This window comes from Elaeis guineensis, chromosome 9 (assembly GCF_000442705.2).
Source record: "Elaeis guineensis isolate ETL-2024a chromosome 9, EG11, whole genome shotgun sequence".
Classification (NCBI taxonomy): domain Eukaryota; kingdom Viridiplantae; phylum Streptophyta; class Magnoliopsida; order Arecales; family Arecaceae; genus Elaeis; species Elaeis guineensis.
In genome coordinates, this window is record NC_026001.2 from 97,652,834 (window position 1) to 97,661,722 (window position 8,889).

Sequence of the window (8,889 nt, forward strand, 5' to 3'; positions counted from 1 at the left end):
GCGGCAGCAACGGATGCGGGTTGCTCGGGCTCGCGCGCCTCCTCCCGAACCTCCTCCGCCGGCTGAACATCCGGCACATTGTCGACCGATTCCTCGGCCGCCCTTCTCTCGGGCGAGGCTGCGCCCTCGCCCGATGGTCCCTCGGACGGGACTTCTACGAGCATCGTTGGCGCTGACAGTGCGATGATTGGCTCTGCGTCCGACCCAGTCGGCTCAACCGGTGGAGCGACATGGGGCCTCTTGGGAGGCCGTGACGGACCGGCCCCTTGCGCCGGCCTCTTTCGTACGGCGTACTGCCGTACGTCGACTGCCGTCAGTCTCGACCTCGGTGGCATATCTGCAAACGACGACAGATGGTCAGCGTCATAAAGGAAAGAAAAGAAGAAAGGAGAAGGAAGGCGGAAAATGGACCTAAGCGAGGGATCGGGCTGAGACCGGCGTCGTACAGGGCCTGCTCGGTGACGAGCTCCCTCTACTTCGACACCGAAATATCTTTCAGACGGTGGAAGTCTTCCCGATCCTCGGCTTCCACCCAACTGTTCTCGTTCGGTTGGGTACGGGGGTCCCCCCAACGGACAGGGAACCCCCAAGGAATAGAAGAAGATACAAAAAAGAACTGATTTTTCCATCCATGAATGGACAACGAAAGACCGGTGATAAAAGAAAGCCCCTTCCGAGGATTAAAGTACCACCACCCTCGGGCTTTAGGATGAGGTCGGAGGACGAAGAAGGCTCGGAAGAGAAAAATCCGAGGGTCAGTCGGCAAAAGCCGACACAGCAGAGCAAAACTGACTATTAGCCGAACTGAGTTCGGCACGAGTTGCGCCGGGCATAGCCCGTAATAGTCGAGTACGTTCCGGACGAACTCCAGAATCGGGAAGCGAAGACCGGCCTGGAGGTCCTCGACGTAGAAGGCCACCTGGCCCTCAGGCGGGCTATTGACCCGACCATTGGCACCAGGGGCGAACAGCCGAAATTACTCCAGGATGCAAAATTGCTCCCGGAGCCGATCGACGTTCGGCCCCGAAAGTGAAGAGGCCTCCATATCCGGGGTCGACCGAGCGTCGTCGGTCGGGTCTCCCGACCGACCTCCTCTTGGAGATGTTCTAGCCATAAACCAGAATAGAAGATGGGAAAAGGAAGGAGGAGAACCGTCAGAAGGCAAGGAAGAAGACGATGAAGACGATGAAGGCCCTCAAAAGAAGAAGAGAGAACTCCCAAAAAGAAGGAAAATGGAGATGAGTACCTGGAGCAAGGGACTACGCGGGCAGAGTCTCGACAGCAGAACGGGGGGGTAAAAATCTGGATGCAGGCGACCTTGTATATATAGTGCCCCCCGACGGTCGAGATGAAGGCACGACCGATGAGGGATTCTCGGATCGCGCCACGTGGTGACATCCGGGCCATCTTTCGGCCCGACGGTTCGACGCACCCGTCCTCAGATCAAGCCACGTCACCCCCATCCGCTCCAACAGACCCGTCCTAATGGCCGCCTGCCACGTGGCAGAAAGATCGTGACGTTTCGTATCCCCGAAGGGGCGGCGGGAATGACGATTTCCATTCCCAAAGAGACGGAACGTCTGGCACCGATGGGACGAGACACCTGACACCGACAGGATACCTGACACCGACAGGACACCTGACGCCGACAGGACACCTGACACTAACAGGACACCCGATACCGACCAGACATTAAATGCCGACGGGATATCTGGCATAGGACGTCTGACGCCGGTGAATCGCTCGGCATTCATGAGGCGCCTGACACTGTATCAGCCCATGGTACGGTCGTCAGAATCGGAACTTAATGCACTGAGAATTCACTCCTTTCGCCCGACGCTGCCGCCCAAACAAAGACATTGGCCAGCACACCATCCGACTCAGGAGTGCAGGGGGGCAAATGTTGGGGAATACCGACCGACCCCACTCATGCCGACTCATCGTCGGGTCTGCATGACCGATGCCCGATTCTGTCGACCGACCGACGGCTGCCGTTGCCGACCGACTGAGGATACATCAGTCAAGCAGACTCTTTCCTCTCTCCCGACCGGCTGCACTATGGAGTCCGTTGCCCGACTCTTGCGATGCGCCCGACTGACTGTCGGAGGGGCCCCGAGTTACCACCCGACGCCCCTCAACTAGCCATCGACCTATGGTCGGTCGGCTCCTTCAGACGCCATACGACTGCTGGGAATTGTCAGTCCTGACAACGGCATGCGGCACTGCCGCCTAGGGACATTATCCCACCTAAGGCATGAGTCAACCCTAGCGATTTGACAGCCCCACGGCGATTCGACACCCTCGCGGCGACTCTGACAGTCCTCAGTGAGTTGACAATTCTTCAATTGTCTGCGCTATTAATGACGGCGCCATACCATGCTCCACTATATATATCGGGGAAGGCAACAGTGCTAGAGGTCGATTCGAAACCTCTGAACCCTCTCCCTCTCTCGTTGAGCTCCTTGTTTTCTTTTCACTGTTGCCTAGTCACCTCTCTGACTTGACCGTCGGAGGGTCTCCGCTGGAGCCACCTCCGGTCAGTGCGGACTTTCTTTTGCAGGCGCTCGTTCCCGACGACCAGACGACGAGGGGATTGGCCGCAACACAAAGTATGAAAATAAAAAGAGACTTCCCCAATAGATACTTATCTGCATTTAATTTGATTGAGACGAGGTTTGAGATATTAGAAACCAGTAGAGTGAGGACTAGATACTTTGGACCGATGATAGAACGGACGGCAACACTTGAAAGCTTGCTGCAAATGAAGTTATTGTAGCCGACCGTAGTTTGTTGGAGTAGCGAAGGATCATTCGGCTATCATGCTCTCGTGGCTCTAATACCAAATTACAAAGAAACTTTTTGATGATATTAGCACACTTTGGGTTTTCTCTTCATTTGATATTCGTAGCATAATATTGTTATAGTAGATTATAGTCAAGTGTTTATTACACCATAGTTCATAAACAAAATGATGTTACGACTCGGAATCTGAATTACAGTAAACAATATTTTCAAAATTTTTTTACTTATCTGGGTCCATGAGCTCCTCTCTGACATCCAGAATCAGTGTTCTTTCTTCCTCCACGCCTCCGTCTCAGCGGACCAACTTGTGGAGAGGCTGTTTGGGTACCAAGTGCTAAATTTTAAATTAAAAATATAAAAGAACAAGCCCTCTATGGCCAGCTATCCGTCAGAGTACGTTTTCGTTCTCGGTAGAGAGCCTTCTATGGAACTCTTTTTCAAAATAATATAAAAAAAAAATTTAAATATCAAAATATATCAAAATAAAATTTATTTATCAAACTAATGCAAAAGAAAAAAACGTCATTTTGAATGACGTTTTTTCCGCTTCCACGTCACCCCCCATTTCTACGATGGCATCATCCCAAAAAAAAAAAAAAAAAAAAAAAAAGAAACGCCATTAGGAATGGCGTCTTTAAAAACGCCATTTGGAATGGCGTCTTTAAAAACGCCATTTTGGATGGCGTCTTTAAAAACGCCATTCAAAATGGCGTTTACAAATTTTTCCTAAAAAAAAAAGGAGAAAAAATCATGAAAAAAATGAGAAAATTAGTTTTTTAAAATTTGAAATTAATTAATAAATTAAAATTATAATTTTGATTGAAATTTAAAATATAAAGATTTGAATTTATAATTCATTAAAAAAATTAATTTAGATTTTTTATTTAAAATATTTTTTAAAAGATGTCAAAAAAAATCTTAAGAAATAAAAAAAAATTATCATAGAAAATAAAAAAAGAGAAAGAAATATGAAAGAAATAAAAATTTAAAATTTAATTGAAAAACATCATTCGAAATACTTGTCCTAAAATTTTTTTAAAAAATTATAAATTTTAAAATTTTTAAAAAATAAAAAAAAAAGAATTATAATGTAAAAATTAAAAAAAATAAAATTTTAAAGATTAATTGAAATTAAAATATTATTTTAAATTATTTTCTCAAATTAAAAATAATTAATTTAAAAAAGATTCAAAAAAATTTGAAAAATAGGCTAAAAAAATTTTATAAAAATATAAAGAATTGAAAAAAAATAAAAATTATAATTGTAATTGAATAAAAAATTTTATAATTTTTAATTTTAAGAAATAAGAATTATAATTGTAAATGAAATTAAAATTTATATTTTAAATAACTAAATTAATTTAAATATAAATTTTTAAAAAATATTATAAATAAAAGAAAAAAAATACGTAATAGAATATCAAAAAGATAAAAATGAAAGAAAACTAAAATTAAAATTTAAAATTATAAAAATTATAAATTAGATTAGAAAAAATATATCATAAAAGAATAAAATTAAATTAAATTAATTATAATTTCTTTTTTAGGGTATTTTATAAATGTGACTTAAAAAAATTAAATTTGAATTAAATTTTGATAAAAAAAATACATTAAAAAGTTTAAAAAAATGAGGAAAAGTTAAAAAGTTAAAAAGTGAAAATTTTTAAAAAGTCACAAAAAATAAGGATTATAAATTAAAAATTAAAAAAAAATTTAAAGTTTAATTGAAATAAAAATATTTTTTAAATATAATTTAAAAAATTAAAATTAATTTAATTAAAAAATTTTCAAATAAAATTTAAAAATATCTTAAAAAAATTTCATAAAAAGATAAAGAATTGAAAAAAATAAAAATTGTAATTGTAATTGAAGAACAAAGTTTATAATTTTTAATTTTAAGAAATAAGAATTAATATTGTAATTGAAATTTAAAATAATATTTTAAATAACTAAATTAATTTAAACATTATTATTTAAAAAACATTTTAAATAAAGAAAAAAATGGGAGGAAAATTTAAAATTTAATTTGAAATAAATTTTGATCAAAAAATAAATACAGTGTAAAGTTAAAAAATGAGAAAAAATGTGGAAAAAAATTTTGTAAATTGAACTTTAGAAAAAATAATATATTTTTAATTAAAGGAAAAGAATACGTAATAGAATGCTAAAAAAAAAAATAGAAGAAAACTGAAATTATAATTTCAAATCATAACTATTTTAAAATAAATTAAAAAAAAGTATCATAAAAAAAATAATAAAATAATAATAAAATAAGTATTGTAATTATTAATTTTAAAGAAATTTAATTTTAATTTAAATTAAAAATTATCATTTAAATTATTATTTTCATTATTTAATTTAATTTATTTATTAAAAGATTACAAATACATAATTAAAGAAATTTAAAAAAAAAAAGAGAAAACGCCATAGAGAATGGCGTTTTTCCCTCCCCAAACCCTTTTCCCCCTCTTCTTCCTTCTCCCCTCCTCCCTTCTCCCTCTTCTCCTTCTCCCTTCTCTCTTCTCCTTCTCGATCTTCTCCGGCGTCTCTCCGGCGGCACGACGGCACGGCGGCGAGGTCTCGACGGCGGTGAGCTCTTCCCCCCTCTCTCTCCTTCTTCCTCTTTCTCTCCCCTCTTCCCCTCTCTCTCTTTTTCTCATGCCGGCGGCGGGCCGCGCGTCCCGGCGGCGAGCCGCGCGTCCCGACGGCGGGTCCCGCGTCCCGGCGGTGGCCCCCGGCCCCCTCCTCTCTCTCTTCCTCTCTCTCTCTCTCTCTTCCTCTCTCTCTCCCTTCTCCGTGGCCGCCGGCCACAGACGGCCGGCGGCGGGTCCCGCATCCCGACGGTGGCCCCCGGCCCCCTCCTCTCTCTCTTCCTCTCTCTCTCTCTCTTCCTCTCTCTCTCCCCCTTCTCCTTGGCCGCCGGCCACAGACTGCCGGCGGCGGGCCGCGCGTCCCGGCGGCGGGTCCCGCGTCCCGACGGCGGGTCCCGCGTCCCGACGGTGGCCCCCGGCCTCCTCCTCTCTCTCTCTCTCTTCCTCTCTCTCTCTCCCTTCTCCTTGGCCACCGGCCACAGACGGCCGGCGGCGGGTCCCGCGTCCCGACGGTGGGTCCCGCATCCCGGCGGTGGCCCCCGGCCCCCTCCTCTCTCTCTCTCCCTTCTCCTTGGCCGCCGGCCACAGACGGCCGACGGCGGGCCGCGCGTCCCGACGGCGGGTCCCGCATCCCGGCGGCGGGTCCCGCATCCCGGCGGTGGCCCCCGCCCCCTCCTCTCTCTCTTCCTCTCTCTCTCTCTCTTCCTCTCTCTCTCCCTTCTCCTTGGCCGCCGCCCACAGTCGGCCGGCGGCGGGCCGCACGTCCCGGCGGCGGGCCGCGCGTCTCGGCTGTGGCCCCCGGCCCCCTCCTCTCTCTCTTCCTCTCTCTCCCTTCTCCTTGGCCGCCGGCCGTCTGTGGCCGGCGGCGGGCCGCGCGTCCCGGCGGCGGGTCCAGCGTCCCGGCGGTGGCCCCCGGCCCCCTCCTCTCTCTCTTCCTCTCTCTCCCTTCTCCTTGGCCGCCGGCCACAGACGGCGCGGCCCGCCGCGCGCCTCGACGGCGGGTCCCGCATCCCGTCCTTGGCCCCCGGCCCCCTCCTCTCTCTCTTCCTCTCTCTCTCCCTTCTCCTTGGCCGCCGCCACAGACGGTCGACGGCGGGCCACGCTTCCCGGCAGCGAGCCCCGCATCCCGATGGTGGGCCCGGCCTCAGCCCCGGCTGGCGGTGGGCCCGCGCCCCGGTGGCCAGGGCGGGCCCCGCGCCCCGACGGTGGTCCTCAGCCCCCCGCCTCTCCCAGCGGTGGGCCCCGCATCTCGGCGGTGGGCCCAGACGGTTGGTGGGGCCGCATGCCCTGACGGTGGGCCCCGCGTGGCGATGGCTCCGATGCGATGGACTGCGATGACGATGGGGCCCACGGGTTCCGACGCTCGTTTTTTTTTTATCTCATTAGTTTATTTTTATTTTTATCTTTATCTAATTAGATCCAGTTGTATTTTAAATTTTTAAATATATTGCATTTCATGAAAACGTAGATCCGTCAATTGATCAATGTATAATATTCTACGTTATCCGTATAAAATATATATAAAATATATATTTTTATATGGATATCGTAAAATACATACATTGGTCAATTGATTGTCCAGTTTGGACAGTTTGAGAATTGCATTTAATTCTATAGATAATTACATTATTCGAATGATATGCGGAGGATTCGAGAGAAATTTCGGACAGTATTTTTCTTTAGTTCTCCTCACACATTTTGAGTGTGATAATATTGTCTTATTTTTTTAATACATCTGTGATAATATTGCTTGAGACAGCGTATTATGGCTTACGATCCACGATATCCCGGTCTCCGAGACAGCAGCATTCTTACATTGCAGGAGCACCATCGATCACAGACTATTTTAGATGGCGGCGTAAGCATTACAATCTTATTTACTCTTTAAATTTTTATTTTAAAAATTATGTACGTTATCTAATTATTATATTTTATTGCAGGAGTCCAGACATCTTCGTCTACGATGATCCGATGCAGATTTCTGGAGGACAGAGGACATCCCAGATAGAGTGTTAGATTATTTACGATATTTGAGATTTTATGGAGTATATCGGATCGGTCGTATACAGATGGACGTTGGTCTTATTACTGCTTTGCTTGAGAGATGGCGTCCAGAGACACACACATTTCATCTTCCATTTGGTGAGGCGACCATCAGTTTACAGGATGTCAGCATCCTTACTGGACTACCAGTTGATGGAGATCCAGTTACCGGAGTTGATCCCACACTTACCATTCCGGAGTGGCAGGCTTTGTGCTTGCGATTGTTAGGGTTTGAGCCCGACGCACATTTTTTTTATCATTCACGACTCAGGATTGAGTGTTTGGATGATCGTTATCGTCATTTTCATATTGCGGATGATGCACCAGAGGAGATGGTGCAGCAGTATGTTAGGGGTCAGGTGCTGCGATTGTTAGGTGGTGTTCTGTTACCTGATACTTCATCGAATAAGATGAAGTTGATGTTTTTGCCATTATTAGAGGATTTAGACTTCGCTCGTCGACTCAGTTGGGGCAGTGCAGTACTAGCTTGTCTATACCGAGCTATGTGTCGGGGTTCCTATGCTGATCAGAGCGAGATTGACGGTTATCTTGTATTATTACAGGTACGTGAATTAAAATTTTTAATTTTTAATATTTAATTATATTTTACATTCGATATATCATTTATTTAATTTTTAAATTTTGCAGATTTGGGTATGGGAGCGTATGCCGACTATCAGTCCATTACGACGACAGTTGCTCGAGATGCCATCAGAGCAGCAGGATCCTGATGTTCCATTCAGACTAGACGGACCATTAGGATACAGGTATCGAAATATTATTTTTTTATTTAAATTTTATTATTTTAAATTTATTTAATATTAGTACATTGTGAAACAGATGGAACGTTGCATTCAACGTTCATCACGTATCGACAAGAGTGGCACGGGTTTATAGGTGCCAGTTGGATACATTAGTTGATACATCTAGACGGATAAATTTTGAATTTTTTACAAATATCAATTTACAGTATTCATAATCTATTATAATTTTTTATTAATTTTTTTTATTTTAACTATATTATATCAGTTTTTGTGGGAGCCATATACAGATGGGATATTGGCTATACTGCTGCAGATGTGTACAGTTGGACACGACATATGGACTGCTAGGGTGCCACTTATTTGTTTTGATGTGGTAGAGTTGCATCTTCCCGATTGTGTCCTGCGGCAGTTTGGTTAGACTCAGGGCATTCCAGAGCAGTTTGATACCAGCCAGGGACTTCATCGTATTGATCGACGATGGAGAGCTCGTATCGACTGGCGTATCAGACATGCACAGTACATCGATATTTGGGATGCACGTCGAGATCACATTGTTCATGGTGATCCTATTTTGAGAGGCCGTTCATATACTGATGACTACATGCTTGGTTTTTTAGCATTACGGTGCGAGTCATTGGACAGTCTCAGTATGCAGTTTCTGGATACGAGGGCGAGAGTTTTACTGTACG

General features: G+C 44.1%; 1 long non-coding RNA gene across 1 annotated transcript; it reads left to right on the top strand.

The window, feature by feature from the left end:
• Window positions 1-7,872: 7,872 nt before the first annotated feature.
• On the top strand, window positions 7,873-8,359 carry LOC140851675 (uncharacterized). The gene is made up of 3 exons (XR_012134395.1): window positions 7,873-7,999; window positions 8,085-8,203; window positions 8,277-8,359. It is a non-coding gene; the product is annotated as an uncharacterized lncRNA (long non-coding RNA).
• Window positions 8,360-8,889: the final 530 nt, after the last annotated feature.